General features: G+C 40.9%; 1 protein-coding gene across 3 annotated transcripts in view; it reads right to left on the reverse strand.

The window, feature by feature from the left end:
* The window catches only part of LOC5577780 (ATP-binding cassette sub-family G member 1), a 180,668-nt gene that overhangs the window by 84,391 nt on the left and 75,543 nt on the right, over positions 1-20,734 (reverse strand). The gene's annotated exons all lie outside the window — the stretch shown is intronic.

The following is a 20,734-nucleotide window of genomic DNA, read 5'->3' on the forward strand; positions in this document are numbered from 1 at the left end:
AAGCTTACGCTTACTGGCGTACACCGCAGAGCTGTTGGACATCATCCGGGACAGTGCCACAATAGCTGTGGAGGCTCTCTTGCAGGCATAATCAACGTGGCTACCGAAGGTAACCTTATCGTCGATCATCACCCCCAAGTGTTTGACGGTGCGCTTCGAAGTGATCATGCAGTCACCAACACTGATCACCGCTTGCTGCACCGACTTTCGGTCGTTGACAACAACCGCCTCAGTTTTGTGGTGAGCCAATTCCAGTTTCCTGGAGCTCATCCACTCCTCCACAATTGCGATCGGGTGGGCTGCAGTCAATTCCACTTCTTTGATCGATTCACGGTAGACCTCCAGCGTAATATCGTCGGCAAAGCCAACGATAACCACACCCGCCGGGAATTTTAATCTCAACACCTCGTCGTACATGACATTCCATAACACCGGACCCAGGAACCTAGAGAGACTCCTGAGGTTATGTGAAAGCACTTCCGACCCACCTCTGTGTCATAGACTAATACCCGATTCTGGGAGTAACTCCCGAGAATCTTGTACAGGTACTCGGGTATCCCCAGACGCAGGAGCGCATGAGCAATAGCCGCCCAACTGGCACTATTGAATGCGTTCCTTACATCCAGAGTGACTACTGCGCAGTAGCGAATCCCCGTCCTCTTACGCTGGAGTGCTATCTCAGCGGTTTTCCTAACCGTCAGAATAGCGTCTACGGTGGACCTCCCTTACCGGAAGCCGTACTGGTTGCTTGAGAGACCATTTACACCCTCGGTGTACCTCAACAGTCTGTTGAGGATGATCTTCTCGAGCACCTTCCCTGCCATGTCGATAAAGCATATTAGTCTATACGCCGACGGGTCACCGGGTGGTTTTCCCGCCTTTGGCAATAGTACACGGCTCTGCCTCTTCTACACATCTGAAAATACTCCCTCGTCCAGGCATATCTGCATGGCAGATCTGAACATCCCAGGAGCCTCCAAGATTGCGACTTTGAGGGCCAGGTTTGGAACTCCGTCCGGACCTGGTGCCTTACCTATACTGAGGGATTTTGCAATCCCTACAAGTTCCTCATCGGTTACCCTCTCCTCATCGCCAGCCCCAATCCCCAGCTGTCATACGAAAGGAAGCCAAGGGCTAAAGTTGTGGCGCGGAAAGAGCCCCTCGATGATTTCCTCCAGCATTTCTAGAGATTGCTCTGTATGAGCCATTGCACATCTTATCTTTGCCATAACGATCCTGTAGGCATCGCCCCACGGATTCGTGTTGGCACTCTGACAGAATCCCTCAAAGCAGGCCTTTTCACTTGCCCTTATCTCGGACTAAAGCGCGATTTTGGCAGCGGTGAACACCACCCGTCGTTCTTCACGCTCCTCCTCGGTACGTGCTCGCTGCATCCGCCTCCTGGCCCGTAGGCAGGCACGGCGCAGGTTCGCATTTGCTTGAGTCCACCAGTACGTCGGTGGTCTCCCATTCCTAGGGTGAACTTTCCTAGACATGGTCGCATCGCATGCACGCGAGAGTACCGCTAACAGTTCGTCCCCGCTTAGGCCGAGTAGGTTACGCTCACGGCGGAGCGCCTCTCTAAGTACTTCGTCATTGAAGTACGATGTATTCTACCTACGAGGGCTTGGCCTTGACCTAGCCGCTTCCTCTACTCGCTGCCTGCTGTTGTTGTAGTCGATACTGTAGCGAACCGCCAGGTGGTCGCTGTGAGTGTAGGCATTGTCTACCCTCCAGTTCGAACTACTCGTTAGGCCAGGACTTCAAAAAGTCCGTCGATCAAAAATCGTTGTCAAAAAAACATCGATAATCGACAACGCTCCGTTTCGGCTGAAGGTACTTTTGGTACCAACATTAGCCAGTTCGACATCTAGCACGACCAGTGCCTCTAGCAGGATTTGACCCCGCTGGTGCGTGATACGGCTTCCCCATTCCACGGCCCAGGCATTGAAGTCACTCGCTATTACTACTGGCCTTCGCCCTGTCAGCACGGTCGTCATACAGTCCAGCATCTGCGTGAACCGCTCGGTCGACCAACTCGGAGGCACATAACAGCTACAGAAGAGGACCCCGTTTACCTTGGCGATCACGAAGCCCTCGTAGGTAGTAGACACCAACTCCTGGACGGGGTATTTATGCCGCCATTTTTCCGGATCCATCCACGACCCAGTTGCCGTTGCCGGCGGGTACTTGGTATGGGTCCGATATGATGGCGATATCCGTCATCCACTCAGCAACTGCCTGATACAGCAATTGCTGAGCTGCATCACAGTGGTTCAGGTTCAGCTGCGTTACCTGCACTGTGACTTTTCATTTATGGCTCTTTTGAAGGTCGGGCACCTTGAGCCTCCCGTTGGATGCTTGTTGCTCACGGACTTCCCGGAACAAATCAAGCACTTGGGAGGGTTCTTGCAGCCTAGTGTCTTATGACCTTCCTCGCCATATCGCCTACACAACTTGGTCCTATCAGGGCCTTTACAGCCCCAGGACTTGTGTCCTGGTTCCCTACACCTGAAGCAGATCACCGGTTGCTCGTGTATGGCTAATGAGCATACTGACCAACCCACCTTGATCTTTCCTACCTTAGCGGACTTATTACCGTCCGCCACAGGTAGCTGTACTAAGGCCACCTGAATTCCTGCCGGACCTTTCCTTAGCCAAACGGCAGCGGTGGGCACCTGTACCTCGCACTGTTGCCGCAGTGCTGTGACGAGCTCTTCTGCGTCAGTGATCTCGTCAAGGTTCATCACCTTCAGAGTCACTTCCTGCGTTAGAGACCTCACCTCGACACCCTCGCCAAGGACCTCTTCCGCCAAGTTTTTGTAGGCGGCGCCCTTGCGCTCCTTGTCGCGCTTAAGCTCGAGGATCATTTCTCCTGTATGAGTGCGTCTGACACTGCGTACGTCGGCTCCTAGATCCGCAAGCTTCGCGTCACTGCGCATCGCCTTCAGGACTTCCGAGTACTTGGACTCTTCCGTCTTGATGATGATCGCATCACCCTTTTCGCGCTTGGCACCTACCCTCCTACCTTTCTTAGGCCTGGTATCCCTGCGCTCCTGATTCTCCTGTTTCTTCTTCTTCTTCTTCCTCACTACGGTTGTCCAGGGGGCGTCCCCCCCCCCTGCTCCGCCCTGACCTGTGGTGATGGAGGACCTCTCAAAGGTCGCAACCCCCTGTTCCCATCACTCCGTGAGGGGCCAGCCTTTTCGGGCCCACCCTTCTCGGCTTTCCGGGACGCCTGGCTGGGGTTCGATTTTCCGGCACTTCTGCCGGTTTTCGGGGTTAGTATCCGCCTGGCCTTACGAGCGCCGCCAGGTAGCTCCTCCCCTGACGACTGCCTCACGCGCTTCTGCGATTGCTTGTTGTAAGCATTCGCTTCCACGTTTTGGGGCTACCCGCGAAAACGAAGGGTTCCGTCTGGGTAGACTTCGGCACCTTCAATTCCACGGGTTCTGCCGCTGCCACAGACGCCATCGGTTCAGCATGGTTCTGCTTGGCCGCCAACATCGACTTACGAAGTCTCAACAGGGCCTGCTTGAGGTCCTTGCTGATGTTGGACTTCGAGGACGCAAAGTCAATGATGGAGTCAAGCTGCTGTGCAGCCACTTCAATCGCAGAGAGCCCCTCTCTTCTTTTATTGATGGCTCTCATCAACCACGCTACATCCATAACCTCACCTGATATGTTAGCCGGGGATGAAATATGGTGTCCAGCACTGGCACTACGTGCGCTGCTGCCTCCTCCTGCTTCCGCTCTCCTCAACGGAGACCTAGCTAACCCACTTCTTGCGAAGGGGTTCGCTTCCCTACTACTGCTTCCTACGCTACTACTATTGTCTTGATTTAAATTTGTGCTCATTTTGGATCCCACGAGTTGCACGGGAAAAGAGGTCCATCACGCCAGAGCCCTGCATTAACGCGCCACTCATTCCTTGGCACGGTTTTTCGCTTCACACCTTGAATTGGGGTTACCCTGTTTGGTAGACTCTTACCACAGGAACAGGTCATCCATAGTCAAGCAGTTTGCCTAGGCTACTTCTGCTTCATATACTTAGTGCAATAACGCATTGGCCCCGCCCTTGAAAAAAATTGTAAGTTGGTTCTGGGGAGAAAATGGTCTGAGGCCAAGGGTAACGTTTCTCCCTAGGAACAAAAAATGATAAAAATCGGAAGTCTCTGCAACTCTCTTACGTACGTAATCAGCTAATCACGCTCCCCAGTTGTTGCTAGGGCATGGCAAGGGCAAATCACGACTGTGGAAAGATGCGCTAATCATGTATTAAAGCCTAAATTAAGTTTGAAAACTCGGTTTGCATATCGGACGGGAACCCTTATATAAAGGTATTGGAATTGACACCACAGGTAACGTAGGTGTCAAATCCAATATCTAACATATGAACACATTTCAAAAGTTTTTGAATTTCTTCAAAAATCGGATCGTGGCTAAAACGGAACATACAAATGAGTTTCGTGATATTGCAAATTTATTTTAAGAGAAATAATGATTATACTCCAACACCGATCCATATTTGCGGGTTATCTGTAAGTGTAGGTGATTATAATGTGTTTATTATTGGGTGATTGCAATTTTTTTGACTAGAAATCACGATTTTATCCAACATTGATCTGAGAATTAGCGACAACTTTGGGGCAACTGTGCATCCCCTATGACTCATTCCATCCCAACGGTAGATCGCAAGTTCCATCAATAACGGTATCACGCTTTCCATTGCTTCAATGTTTCTCGCGATCACACTTCCGAGATACGTGTGGCTTTCCTGTTTCGTTTGTGTCCATCCTTCGTGTTAATTTCGCAATTTCTGCCCATCTATTCGAGCCAACATCACGCAACGCTGCCACAACCGACGGAGAAGCCGATGCAGCGCCGGCGCTTGTAGATTGAGTGCACCCCAGCAGAACATCATGCGATGCAACAACTTTCAGCGTCATTGAAATTCGCTTTCAAGATCATGCTGCACGGGACTACCTACCTAGTAAAAGTTCGACGACACGGCTCTTGAGCTCTGCAAGCGTGCCAGTGGGTCTAGTGCAGCACCATCAGTATAAATCGTTTGGCCGTAAATCTACGTTAAGTCGAATGGACGTTAGGGTGTCAAAGGAAAAAAAACGAATGTTCGTCATAACGGTCATCCTTTAAATGATAGCTGTGCTTATTTAAGGATTTTTGAAATACAAATCAAATTTATGAAACAAAAAATATATCAGAGTTTCCGTCACAAAACGTCAAAGCATTTTTATCAAGAAAGGCCATTTTTTGATAATTTTATCTGGCGGAACCACTGAACTTTTTTTAAAAGTTAGCTTGCTCAGCAAAAATACGTAGGCATATCTTTTATTCTAGAGTTGAGCACCATGACCTTTGGAACACTGTTTTTTTTTTCTGGGACACCCTAATGGGCATAATAAGCTGTCTGGGCGACGCGCGACGATGACCGTGCCGGACCGACATGATAATAGTTTCTCCATGTGCCTTGTTGTAGGTTCAACCTGTGGAGCAGCAGAACCAATCATCTCAACAGCTGACAGTTCAAGGGCAAAATTGTTTACATTTTTTTCTTGCCATGCTTAAGTGGTAGGATGGTAGGACAGGTTTTCGAATTAATAAGTCAAAGACACCTTGTAAACTAAGTCACTAACATGACCGTTAGGGCGGTTCAAATTGCAATGATAGTTTGAAAATTTAATTTCCCATATCTTTCTAACAATCCGTGTGATGTAAATTTTTCAGCCATTTTGGTGAGGATTTGAAAACAGTCTTTGATAAAAATGGTGCTGCTGCAAAAAAAAAACATTTTTAAGCTTATTTTGTTGGGCATTATTTCAAAAGGTTACTGAGCGAAAATTTCTCATGAAAATAAATAATAGCAAACAAGTTGATGAATTTATCTGCCTCATCCGTCATATTAATAGAAATAATAAACCATAGAAGAAGAATGTCACTGGCGTCACCGTCGGAACATCTTTTGCTGGCGGAGATAGGCGGGGCTATAAATGTCAACGCGAAAACGTATGCAGTTTGACAGTTATGTACCCGACATGTTTCTGAGCGAGAACAATGGCAACAGCAGCGACATTCGTCCTTTATAGTTTTCTATCTCTATTGTCATATTGAATTATTCTCTACAGTAACATTCTTCATTATGCTTTTCAGAAGTATTCAATTTGATAAGTTTGTGAATAGATTACAGTACTAACGAGCTTGGTACATTTTTCGAAAATTTTACACAGTGATTTACATACAACCTTACATTGTCTTTAGGGTCAGGAATACATGGGAGATTGGACTGTGATTCTTGTAATTTGTTATTTGAGCCACCCTTATTACCATATGTTGTCGCATTTTTGCAGCATATAAAAACCACTTTTCAAACCGGATGAAGATTAAAAATTAAAAATTCAAATTTGTTTCAGAGCATTTTATTTCCGCTTTGCAACCAACATTGGCACGTTTGCGAACCACGTGTTCGAACGCCGTTCAAGGTGGTTCATGGGTAGGTTCTCTCATGTGAAACTAATTATCATTCATTCCTAGTTGGGATTGGATTCCGATTAATAACAGCATTAGTTGGTTCGCTTCAACTGGTGGAGCCAGTTGTTCGAAAACCACATATTTTTGTATGGAGGTTATCCTAATTGTTACGAATACTAGTCTTCTAATTCAAAACAGTTTGAATAGACTTGTTCAATCAGCTGAAAGATATATCTAATCGTACGTACAGTAGGGGATAACAGTGCAACTATCACGTTTAGTAACATATGGGAAATTGATCGCCTCTGTTTCATTCAGTATCAGTATTGTTTAATAAGATTATTGTATAATGTGTATGCTAATAACTTTCTGTAACATCGCTAGCAGATACAGCTGTTCTTACAAGAGTGAAATGGTTAATGTTGATAATTGCATCAAAATGAGCAATCAGTACGATGCTTCTGACAAATTATTCGAATACCAAATCGAAGCAGCCTCTAGCCCAGGTTCTTCGATTCAAGTGAGGAAACAAAGAGTACCGCCTATTGTGATCAGTAGTTCCAAATTTGAAGGATTAAAACAGAAGATCTTGAACTCCATTAGGAGATCAAGGCTTCCATCCAAAATTGCAAAGACTAAGGACTGTCGCGTTTTAAGGGAAATTCTTAAAGTTCGCGAACTGCTCTTCAAACACCTTGAAGAGAAGAACTTACTTATGACGAGAAAATTGAACGTTTGTTCATGGTCACCTTGAAAGTCATGTAGCATGATCACTTATTTGTAAATATAATTTTAAAATTTATTCAATATAAATATAGATGTACATAAATTGTTATATAATTATATTGTTTTTTCATGTTCTTCAATGTTAATTTATTATTCGTGTTAATTTATTTTTCATATAAAGCCCGATTCAAAGTAAATTTGAACGCATTCAAATGATCATAACTCAAGAATGAAACAACATACAGGGTTGGTCAAAACGTCAAACAAAAGGGTATTTATTCAGCTTTCAAACAATATAAAACAAGTTATTACATTTCACCACTTCGAACGAACTGTCGCACTTTACTTGTGATCGATGCCATCATGGTCTGCACAGTAGCTGGCGACACTGTATCGGCGAACTTATTCCACTTTAAACGCATTTGTTGTGCATTTGTCACTTCTTTACCGCATCCTCGAAGTTTTCGCTTGACCAATATTGTTCGATCGGTCTGAACTCAGGGCAATTCTGAGGATTAATCTCTTTGGCGACAAAATTGACATTGTTTGCAGCATACCATTCTAGTACCTCCTTAGAGTAGTGGCAGCTGGCTAGATCCGGCCAAAACATAACGTTGGTCTTGTGTTGCCGAATGAAGGGTAAAATCCGCTTTTTCAGACACTCTTCAATGTAAACCTTCGAATTCATTGTGGTAGATGTGATGAAAACCTTGGTTTTAAGGCCACAACTGCAGATGCCTTGCCTTGTTTCTGAAGGGATGTACTACAGTACATAAGCTAAAAGTGCTAGCAGCCAAGCCGTACGTTTATCACTAGAAAACTATCGTTCCTTAGTGAAATACTGCTCATTTTCGACGAATTGAAGTTCTCTGAAGTGCAAAAACATCGAGTTTTGATCAAAAGTGCTTTCGTCATTACAATTTTTCCATCTTAAAATACGCCACTTTACGTTATTATAGTGGTGTGAACCCTTCAGAATATCTTTATCTGGTGTTTACGGTTCACCACTTGTCATCGCTTCGCAATGTTGCAAAACAACAAAATCGTCACACGATCGGGATCAACGTCGTCTCTGAATACAGTGGGATCGCAAGCCAAACGGTCTAGTGAGGATATTTCTAAACATGATGACGAGGAAATTGCTAGCTTGAATGATCTGTGGACGAAAATGCAAAACATGATGTTCAGCACCAGTGAAAGGATTGAGGCAAAAATTGAAAGCTGCAATAATGTGCTAGAAAAGCGTATTTCGTTGGTTGAAAGTCAGCTAGCTGCGGTTCGGGATGAGTTTTCTGGCAGAGTCGTTAGACTCGAGGAAGAAGTCACAGCTACACGTAATGAGATGGACTACATCGCCGAATCAGTTCGTCGCTGTGATAAAAATAAGGAGCTAATCATTTCTGGTGTTCCTTATCAAAACCAAGAGGATTTGGTAGAAGTATTCAAACGAATTTCTGGATCCATTGGATTCAAGGAGACAAAAATACCACTGGTTGAGCTGCAACGTTTATCACGATCTCCGATTGCTCCTGGGCTGACACCACCGATACTATGTGAGTTCGCTCTCCGCAATCACAGAAACGAATTCTATCGCAATTATCTCTCAAAGCGCTCGCTCTGTCTTCGTCACATCGGATTCGAGAGTGAGAACCGTATCTACATCAATGAGAACCTTACACCCAATGCTAGACGGATTAGGAGTGAAGCTGTTAAGCTGAAGAAAGCAGGACGATTGGATTCTGTAACAACGCGTGATGGAATCGTATACGTGAAGCCCAAAGGATCTGAAAAAGCTACGGCACTTCATTCATTGCCACAGGTCGCTTCGTTCATTAGAAACCCTATCCAATAAATGCTCTTAACTTCCTTCCTGCTGCATCCGTGTTTCCAATCCTTCATTCCCTCATTCCAACCTCTCCTAAAAGTCAATTTAAAAGCTAAACAAAAAAAACCTATCCTTGCAAGCTCTCAAACTCCTACCATGTCATTCCATGAATCCGTTCCACTGCAATTTCCATGATCTCTTCCCTCCTAAAAGTCAACCGCTGGATTGCTGTACGTTGATGATTGCTGTTGCTGTTGGAGTTGTTGTTCGACCATGGTGCTGCTGTTGCTGTTGTTCTAATTTTGCTGCTGTTGTTGCTGGAAACACTTTTGCTATGATTTTGATATCTCTTTTTTGAATTATGGAGAATTTAATTAAAGTTATAGAATATCTAGAAGTAAAACTTTACATTATAAATTTTGATCTACTGGATGTTGGTACGTAACGGTTTGGCTGTAAGCCATAAATGCGATAGGCGATTCAAAATTATGTGGATTTTTTCTAGTTTAGTTTCTAGGTTTAGGTTCTCTTTAATTATACATTACTCGTCCTTTGTTCGTATGTTAGGTAGGTTTCTTTTGAAGCAAATCGTTCTATTTGACAATGGATAATGATACTACGTTCGGTAACAATGCGTCTGACGGATCTTATATACCAAAAGCTGTTTTGAATTCAATTCTAATGAATGGAAAGCTCAACGTCTGTCATCTCAACGTGCAAAGTCTATGTGCACGTCAGTTTACTAAATTTGAAGAGCTTAAAAACACAATATTCGAAAGTAAAATTGATATAGCTTGTTTCTCGGAGACTTGGTTAGATAGTTCTATTTCTGATGGTATGATAGAAATTAAAGGGTTCAACCTGATAAGAAATGATCGTAATCGGCATGGTGGTGGACTATGTGTTTATATAAGGAAAGGTTTATCATATCATTTGATACACAAGTCGGAGTCGTTTATTTCTACCGAATTTTTGATTGTTGAACTACTTCTGGGGCGTGATCGTTTGCTTATATGTGTTTACTACAATCCTCCTAATATAGATTGTTCGGATATACTACGAGGACATTTTGACGAATATTCCGTCAAATATGATTCTACATTTTTTATTGGTGATTTCAATACGGATCCCAATAAACATACTCGTAAATCACAATGCTTCAGAGACACTATATCCAGCATGTCTTACAGTATAGTCAATTCAGAACCAACTTTCTTTTACAAAACAGGGTCTTCATTTTTAGATCTTTTTATAATTGATTCGCAAGATAAGGTTTTAAAATTCAATCAAATTTCAATGCCCGGTATATCTAAGCATGACCTTATTTTTGCTTCGCTAGATTATTCACATGTAAAAGGTGAGCATGGGTACTGGTTCCGTGACTATTGTCATTTTGATGCTGCCTCATTGCGTGAGGAATTTCATATCATCAACTGGAATGAATTCTTCAGTATAAACGATTCAGATATCATGGCTAATATCTTGAATAACCATCTTAGTGCACTGCATGAACAGTTTTTTCCATTGAAATTTCAACGTTTTCGTAAAAATCCGTGGTTCAACAACAGTATTCAAAAGGCCATAATAGAAAGGGACATTGCATATCGTAATTGGAAGCGTAGTAAAACCGCTGAACATGAAACCATTTATAAGAGACTCAGAAACAAGGTCAATTCGGTCGTGGAAAAGGCAAAAGCAGGGTTTGATAGACAACGGTTAAATGTAAACTTGCCGAGTAAGCAACTTTGGCAGAATGTACGAAACTTAGGAATTGCAACCAAAGTTACTCGTCCTGTTGACAACGATCTCACTGCAGATTCTATCAATGAATATTTCTCGTCTAATTTTTGCGCTGACGACTCCAGAAGTCCTGACATAATTGGCAATGAAAGCGGTTTCAAATTCCGACCGGTTTTGGATTATGAAATAATCAACGCTATATTCGAAATTAAATCGAATGCTGTTGGATTGGACTGCATTCCTATAAGTTTTATCAAAATAATTACTCCGTTAGTGCTACCCATGTTGGAACATCTATTTAATGCAATAATATCTACAAGCAAATATCCCAGCGTATGGAAGCGATCCAAAGTAATTGCTATAAATAAGAAACCTAACTCTTCATCATTAACTAATTTAAGACCGATAAGCCTATTATCTAGTATTTCCAAAGTCTTTGAAAAACTAATTAAACGTCAAATATCAGAATTTGTAAATAGAATGAATTTTTTACATCCCTTCCAATCTGGATTTAGAAAATACCATAGCACTGAAACTGCTTTAATGAAAGTTCACGACGACATTGCTCGAACAATCGAAAGAAATGGTATGACTATCTTGTTAATGATAGATTTTGCCAAAGCTTTTGATCGAATGTCCCATAATAAACTAGTAAGTAAACTTATTTCGCTTTATGACTTCTCCACTGAAGCTGCAAGACTCATTAAAAGTTATTTGTGTAATCGTAGTCAAACTGTTTGGCACAATGGACATTTTTCGGACTTCATACCAGCTATATCAGGAGTTCCTCAAGAGTCGGTACTTGGTCCACTTCTATTTTCTCTTTTTATAAATGACCACCCGAGTGTTTTGAACTTTTGCTCCGTACATCTATTTGCTGACGATGTACAAATTTACATTTGCACAGACGATAGTTCAGACTTGACAGCAATTGCAAACATGATGAATAATGATCTACGCTTGATTATGAATTGGTCAAATGAAAATTTGTTGCCTATAAATCCTAGCAAAACAAAAGCCATGCTAATTTCGAAACAAAAAACCAACATTACCCCTCCAAAAATTTATATCAATGAATCCGAAGTTAGTTTTGTACAAAAAATCAACAATTTAGGTGTTATATTCACAAATAATTTAGAGTGGGAGGACCATATTATATATCAGTGTTCAAAAATTTATGGTTCATTAAAACGACTAAATCTTACAACTAGAAATAGCAATATTGATACAAAATTAAAACTTTTTAAAACATTGCTGCTTCCACATTTCATATATGGAGATTTCGTTTACACAAATGCTTTAACTGGATCACTTCACAAGTTAAGACTAGCGTTAAACGCGTGTGTTAGATATGTATACAACCTTTCCAGATACTCACATGTATCACACCTACAAAAGAACCTTATAGGCTGTCCTTTCAATAATTTCTACAAATATAGAACTTGCATCAATATTTTCAAAATAATAAAAACATCAAATCCAGTTTTCCTCAATGAAAACATTATACCATTGAGAGGCACACGAACAGGTAATTACAGAGTTCCACAACATAGTTCAATGTTTTATAGTCAATCCTTCTTTGTCAGAGGCATTGTTAATTGGAACAGTTTGCCGACTTCCATTAAGCTGATTAATTCTAAAGCATGCTTCAAAAGGGATCTCTTATTGTACTTACAATAGACGGTTGTGTTAGTTAAAGAGAACAATTTTTCAAAATTCAATTATGTACGTTAGAGTCATTTCTTTTTCATCAATTGCAATCTTAACTGTAATAATAAAAAAGATGTATATCTTACGTTACAAGGTGATCAATAAATAAATAAATAAATAAATAAATAAATCATAAGTTTCCGAGCAAACTTGTCAGCAAAAACAAATGTGTACCTGGAAGGGACATCCCCACGACCAGTTGCCAGGTAAAATTTTCGTCCGGGGATTTGTTTATAATCCATTTTGACGTATGCCTCGTCATCCATTAAAATGCAGCCATCAAATTTCGTCAAAACTCGTTCGTAAAGTAATCGTGTTCGCTTTTTGGCCACTGAATTTTGTTTCAGGGAGCGATTCGGATGTTTACTGCCACAAAAATACTTATATCCTTCTCTTGAAAGGATGTTACGCACGGTGGAAAAGTTAGAATCGCATTTCTTTGCCAAATCACGTATGGAGATACCTGGGTTACCTCTCACGCACCTCAACACCTTCCTCCTCAGCTCTTTGTCCCTAGTGCCACTTTTATGATAGATGCGCTGTGCTCTATCCTCACTCAGATTATCCTTGTAACGTTTGATTACAAGACACACAGTAGACTTTGGGAATTTCAACACTTTTGCTATTTTTGAGGCGGACCACGAAGGATTCTCTAGATGTTTGTGCACAATAAATTTACTTTTCTCGAGTTCCATGATCCGTAATTTCGAGATGCGTCGATCAATCGAGGAAAACTTTTCACCAATTTCTTCGTCAATGAAACGTAAACATGTGCTGTCAAAAGTTTTTTTGTTCCAACCACCAGGGGCGCGGTGGTGTATTGAACCGTGCGTCCAGATTTACTTTGAATCGAGCTTTAATCATATATTATTTCTTTGTCAAAATTAACAATTTCAATAGTTCACTTAAATATATGCGATATTCAATATCACAGTTCACAATGAAATGCACCTTTCCCAAAACCGCATACAAAACTTGCATACAAGTCACCATCTATAAATACTATATCAAATAAAAGTCCCTGTCGCCTTACACAATACACCACAAAACACGAATAAGCCTAAGGTTCAAAGTTCAAGCCCGAACGTTAACGATCGTTATAAATAGATCGGAGTCCAAAAATAGACGGAACGATACAGGTCATTCAGATAGAATGGTAGCGAAAGAGATAGCGCTTCAATTGGTTCTCATTCGTAGTTGATGAGGATCGTCGTTTGAAAAGGTCGTGAAATTACTTCGGTGATTTTACGTACTTCCGTCCACGAAGATGTAAAATCACACCTTATCTGAGGACTTTCAGAATCTCTACCCGTCCATTTTGACCTGGACCGTGGAAGAGGCGAGAGTGCGTGAATATTTTTAGTGTCGCGGTGTGTTTAATTTGGTAATAGTTTAAAATGTGAGAAGTCTTTTAGATTAGAAATAATGTTAATTTTTGTTCCTTTCTGTAGTGTAGTAAAGTTAGCCTAAGTTCAAAAGGTTACGTGCGGTCAAGCTAGTTTGTGTGTGCGTTTGTGAATAAAAATGGTAATTGTGAACTTTTTGTTGTGTGGAGAAATTTATTGCTAAATGCGTCGAACAGCCGTTCGACGGCTTTTTATCCAGAATTTGAATCTAGCGATAAACGGCCCAAGCTCGGCACACCGCATCTGCTCGCTAAACGCTGCTCTCGACCCCACGCTTCAGCGTTCAAAAGTCCCGGTTTGAGGGGAAAGCCGGAAAGGAACTAACCGTTCCGACAGCCACGTGTGAAGTCTCCGACGGTCCCCACCGTCGTCAACTGCGTCAATCCGTCACCGACGCATGTGATTTCCGGCGTGCGACATTTCATCATCTGGTAATTCCAAAACGTCCCAGTTCGTTGCTGTATTTGGGGTGGTAGTCGCATTACCACCATCGTCGATGCGCTAAATCCGGAATCCTGCTTTGCCGTCGCATTCTTCGTCCTGCTCTTCTGCTTTGCCGGCGGCATTCATCGCAGCATCTAAAAGGGTCCGTGAGTACAAGCCAAAACAAACTAACCATGCGCATGCGTTAAGCCTCCACACAAATAACTGAGCTCGAAGACAAGATGAAAGTGTTTGTTGAAAATCGATAGAAGTAGATTAGAAAATCCGCACACACATTAGGGAAAGTAGGAAGAAGAAGTAGAAGAGGAAAGGAACACACAAGTATGAATACAAACCTAGGTTATCAAATTTGAATAAACCTATAAACGTTTTGCTGTTCTCAACCAAATTATGTATTTTTGTAGTATGTTAAAGCTTTCCCTGTAACAGTTTTTGGTCTTCGAGATTTCTCACATTTCGCGTCGTTCTACCTGTTTCTTTTTCTGTTATTTGTACGCCAGGATAGACTGCCTGGGAAATCAGTCTCTCCACTCACGTGTCTGAAGCGGACACTAACAAATTTGAATTAGTGAGTTGTTCCAGTGATGATACTCGTGAGTGGTGTCTATTTGTGTCGGTAGAACGACGGTCAGCATCAACTATTTTTTGAGAATCGCTTAAGGCGACCTCTATAACTGAGAAATCTCGATCCACTATACCTTTTGAGTTTTCTGTATCGTTTCCTAAATTGCTATTTGGACTCTTATAAAAAACAACAGGCCCTGAGGTTGGGTTTCTTGCCGGACAAACATAACTCGACAGACGGTCCTCTTCGAAGGTGGCGCTAAAGCCGTCTGTTTTTTTGAGCCAGGGAACGGAACAGGAGACGGAAATCCTTTAGTCGTAATTTACGTGCTACTGTCACCTGAACAATTCAAAACTAAAATAATTTGCTTGGATTTTTCCCAGTCCAAGTAATCATTAATAGAAGGTCTCTGAAATTTTTTTTTCAACCAAAATGGTCTATGAAGAAATCTTTTCATTATTCTGATTGCAGTGAATCATGATGCAAAATTCTACAGGATTCAGAGAAAAAATCAAGGAGTATAACGAGGCTATTATGGGGGCACGTTCGCTTCATAAGCGGATGGTCATGGGCTTGATTCCAAAGCCCCTCCAAAAAACTCTTCGTCAATCCGCATACAAACGACACGAGGTCCACCCGTCGAACAACATGGCCCTCTAAAAGCGGACTGATAACTTGACCCTCTTCTGAGGGAACATGCTCTAGTGAAACCGGATAACACGATAATCGACCAACAGCCAGAGCCGTAGCGTTGCCTCATGGCGCCCTTGGCGAACCATCATTTTAGCGCCCCCTATTCAAAGCCAAAGTCAAAACTTATCTCTATTTTTTCATGAAACAAGTTTACGATAAAATTATTTAGCAGCATCAATATTAACTCAAGAAAGAGCTTATGAAGGCTTAGTAATGGTTCTAGATATTCTTAAAGGGTTCCGGGCCATTTCGCCGAACGCCATTTGGCCGAATGCCGTTTGGCCGAACGCCATTTGACCGAAAGGGTCATTTGGCCGAAATCAACTCAAGAGCGGTCGCGCATTCAGCCGTCGCCAGCACCACCTCGCTCGAGCTGTGTATGGAAAGCGAGTTTTTTTCAGTGCACGCATGCGACCGGTCTTGGGTTAAAAACAATAGTGAGCTACAGTCAGCATGCATTTATAATGAATTTCAAAGAACTGATGCAGCTTATTTTCGAAAGAAGGATAAATCATCGTTGTTATCCAAATAATTAGCTCTTTAGTGAAACGCATACTGCTGAAAGAAGAACATTCTACATGAAAGCAATTATTCACTTCTCTGCTAGCAGTAATAGCTACCAGCAGAGGTTTTTACATCGCGTTTGTAGTCAGCTTTTGACAGTAACTAAAACGGTTATGACGCACTTCTGCTGGATCGGGGTGCTTAGTTCTTTCGAATCATGCTAAATGAAATATTTCATAGTTCTAGCGACCACAAGTTTTGGCTTCTTCTTTTCACAACGGAGAAAGAGTGAGCTTCTTTTACGTAAGTGTTCACTGAGTCGCTTTACGCAAGCAATAGTGCAGAGTTCAGTTCACACGTTGCTATCTTAAACTTAGAGGAGAATGACATCTCACCTAAATTAACACCCATGCTGAAAAACACCATTCCTAAAAATACAACCTATGAGCAAAAGAAGGAAAAATCTTTTATGAATATTTAAGCTAGTGTAATGCAAATAATAGTTTTTATTAGTTCAACTACAAAGAACTGCCGATGATTTAAAGAAGGTAAACTTCCCAATAGAAATGTAAGCTAAAATATTGCCGATACTGATGAAACCAGTATAACTCTAAAGAATAGCCTATGTTTGAAAGAAGGAAAAAAATCTGATGAAATCATTAAGGACGCTTGAAACCCTAGCACACCGTTGGTAACCCAGATGCAAATTGACCATCGGCTTAGAGTCTTGTTCTGAATTACGGGTCAATTTTATCGTTCTCTTGGGGCACTTATATAGTGACAAACTTGACATCCCGTCACATCATACAAATCAATAAATTAATTAGTTATTGGGCCACATTCAGCGTTGAGGCAATTTGATTTTTTATTCGTAATTCGGCCAAACGGCATTCGGCCAAACGATCCCTTCGGCCAGATGGCATTCGGCCTAATGGCGTTCGGCTAAACGGCAGTCGGCCAAATGGCGGACACCTTCTTAAAGAATGGAATTCTCAGCAAAAAATAATTTTGGATCTCGTAATAGTTTAATTTAGGATTTCGTTAGAAATTTCTTTGAAAATATCAATCAGAATTCCACAAGAAATAGTTTGGCCAGTATTCTGTCAGAATGACACCAAGTATTATGTTGAAATCCATAAATATATCGAAGATTTTGTGTGCTAACTAGGGTGACTAGAATATGGTATTTTGGCAGCTTTATTCTTTGCATCATGGAAAGTTCTTAAAAGCGACTGGGCTCATAATTCATACAAAATTTTACATGCAAAAACCATTCACTGCAAAAATAAACTAGTTTCCCTATGTCACGGAATGTGTAAAACTCCTGTTTATAATTCTGTGAAGCATCTATTAAGCATTCTGAAGCAGTCCTTTCAAATAGTTTGTAATAATATTGCTAAAGATAATATAAGAACTGTGTCAAGATTTTACAACAACAGTACCTATGTACCGTAATCCAGGGTATCATTGATCAGCGGGGTAACATTGATCGGAATGACTCAACTCGTAAAAAGTTCGTATCATAATTTATTGATGAAACATTTCCAAATCGCGAATGGTGCTTCTCTTTCTTATATTCATAAGCTAATGTAAGTGAGGATTTTTGCGAAAATTGCGTGGACATGATGCGAAAATTTGTCATCTTTTTGAAACAATTATTTCAATGGGTAGGGATGACACTACCGAAGATTCATGTCTAACATAAGTTCTGCAAACGATATGAGCAAGGAAAATGCGGTTCTTACTAAAAATGGCCTCTCCGAAAACGATTCCGTTGTCAAAACTTTCATAAGTATGCTCAATTTGGCAACATTAACGAATTACTATAAAGAATATAGAAATCCCTTAGGAAATTGCCTACCTTTAGGCGTATTCCGCGGTTCGAGGTGTTTTTAATTTTGAAATAACTCAAAAAGTGAATGACTTGTAAGCGTTTGGCCTTCATATTCGGCTTCAGGGGCCATGATTTAAGTAAGTTACAATATTTTCAATATTACCGAACGCTGTTTTCATAGGTGATCAATATTACCCCATATCAGCTAAATCAAAAAATCACTTAAACCATTTTTTAAATATGCTTAAATCTTTCAAAAAACAAAATGCAGTATAAAGTCACGAGCTATGGGTGACAGTACTTGTTTTGAAAATATAAAATTTGCAACATTTGCATTTTCAAACGAAATATTTGAGAAATATCCAAAAAAATGATCAATGTTACCCCGGATTACGGTACAAACATTGTTTTTCCAGAATTCCCTTCTAAGATTTGAATAGAATCGGATTCAAGTTTCTTTGAGTATATGTTTTTGAAATTTTATTAGAATCCAGTTTATGCTGCAGTAAAATGTGATAGCGAACTTCTCTGAAGAGCTACAGCTTTCCTTCAAATTTATTACAATTATAATTTTACTTGGGAGATATAATAGACATGGGAGAGGAGGCATATTTTTAACGCTTATAACATTTTTAAAATAATAAAAAAAACCTGAAATGCTACTAGCATATATTGTTAAAACAACAAGAATATCTTCAATTTTCCATCGTAAAGTCAACGAAAACCCTTTGAAAATGGAACATTTATTAGATATGATTCTTCCAAAATTTTGACAAGTGCATCACGCATTTCGGCGCCCCCTGGAGACTGACGCCCTTGGCGGGTGCCAACCTGGCCAACCGCACGCTACGGCACTGCCAACAGCATGGAACAATGGACTTCTCTCAGGACTGATACACATGCTCTTTCATCTACTGGCGATGGTAGAGTGTAAAAGAAGCGCAACGTTCGATCGGATCTACAAATAGATTTCATCGATAAAGTAGAACAGGCTCACGGACTTTATACTAAAATGAACAACTGTCAATTTTAATTCGCTCTGGTGATGCCCAAGCTGGCTAATAAGAGCTCTCAATAAGTTAAGTGAACGATAATAGAAAAAAGAGGCTATTCAGCAGGTTTTTCGAGAATTTTGTCTCATATTCGTCAAGGAAGAAAAAATCTTGGCCGGAGCTTTTATCTGGAACACTTTCAGGAACTCCTCCGATTTTTTTTAGAAATTTCACAACCAATTCTCCCAGAAATTCTTCCAACGATTTTTCAAAGGATGCTTAGAGTAAATCACCAGAGAAAATCCTGGAGGACTTGAGACTTCATTGGAAAATATCTGAAAGAATCTTTGAAGAAATTTCTGATGGAAACTAATAGGTAATTTCTATGGTTATCCTTGGAAAAATACAAGTTATATTTTTAAAATATTTGAGATGGAAGTCTTGGGGGAATTCCACGAGAAATAATTACTTAACGAACTCATGGAGAAGCCATCGAAATAATCTTCGGAAAAAAAATATTAAATTCTCATGAAATTTCTGGATAAAATCTGAAGAAAAATACAATACTGTATGTATTACCAGCAGTAATACTGTCGTAATGTCGAGAGGATTTTGAAAACAGAAAAATGTCTGGCCTGATTATGCAATGACGAATAAAAATTGTATCTTGTGATTCCTATTAAGCAACTTTTAGTTTTTTATTTTGTTTCCTGTTTGGTGCATTTTCGGTATCTTTTTAGTTCCTATCTGGTCTCCTTTTGGTCTCTTTTTTCAGGCTAGAGGTCTCTGAAGTATTTTCAAGGCACTTAAACGATACCAACTCTGCAGTGCTACCGATAGCATCATTTTCAAAATAAATATTTAAACGATACCAACTTGATCTGCAGATGTTTGAATTGCATTCAAACTTATTCTTAAACTTCGTTGAGAAAGCTTTCATTACATAAGCATAAGCATAGATGACCGTACAATTCGTAGTTGCTACTCCGTGATTGACCAGAACAATCGAAGTTGCACAAAGATTTACTGAATGGGGCTTCTGATTAACTTATCATTCTCAATGTGCACAAATCGAGAGCTAAAATTTTAAAAGTCAATAACGGCGCCGGCCACGTTCTTACGGTCATCGGGGAAGGGAAAGAATGTTATTTGGACAACCGTTGTTACTAGAGACTGAGATCACCTCTGCATCTCCACAGTTGTCATGGAAAGGATATTGGGTTAGTAGGATAAGGCAGAGATCTGGGAGTCACCAATGTTTGGTGATGCGATCCATGATATAACCATGCTTAACCAGATTCGCGAAATAATTTGATCGACAAGTTTGATCCTGCCCTCATTGCCTGCCCCCGCAGGAGCAAGTGACAAGGTTGAAGGATCAGACACAACTCTTCGTTGAGAAAGCTTTCGTTACAGTAGAAAAATTACGTTAGTAAATCGTAAGAAAATTAAGCAAAAGAATGTCACTCTATATGTTTTTCCAAAGCGTTTTTGAATCTTTCTTAATCTTCTTGTTTCTCTTGAAATCAACAAAATCCCATACTGAATGTTTTAATATGTTGTTTTCGTTAATGCATACATTTCGCCCGTTATTCCGAAGTTATGGAATCTTCAGAAATCTTCCAGATTATACGATGCAATTCCAAATAGTATGTACCATTGCGTTGATTTTAATTATAACTTAAATAGTTTAACTATAAATAAGTTTGTCAAGATTTGTGAGGGCCCCTAAAATGTTGGGGCCCGGGGCCATGGCCTCCTAGCCCCCATCCCCTCTTAAATGTGGCCCTGGGAAGAAGTGAGAAT

This window comes from Aedes aegypti, chromosome 2 (genome assembly GCF_002204515.2).
Source record: "Aedes aegypti strain LVP_AGWG chromosome 2, AaegL5.0 Primary Assembly, whole genome shotgun sequence".
NCBI classification, from domain to species: domain Eukaryota; kingdom Metazoa; phylum Arthropoda; class Insecta; order Diptera; family Culicidae; genus Aedes; species Aedes aegypti.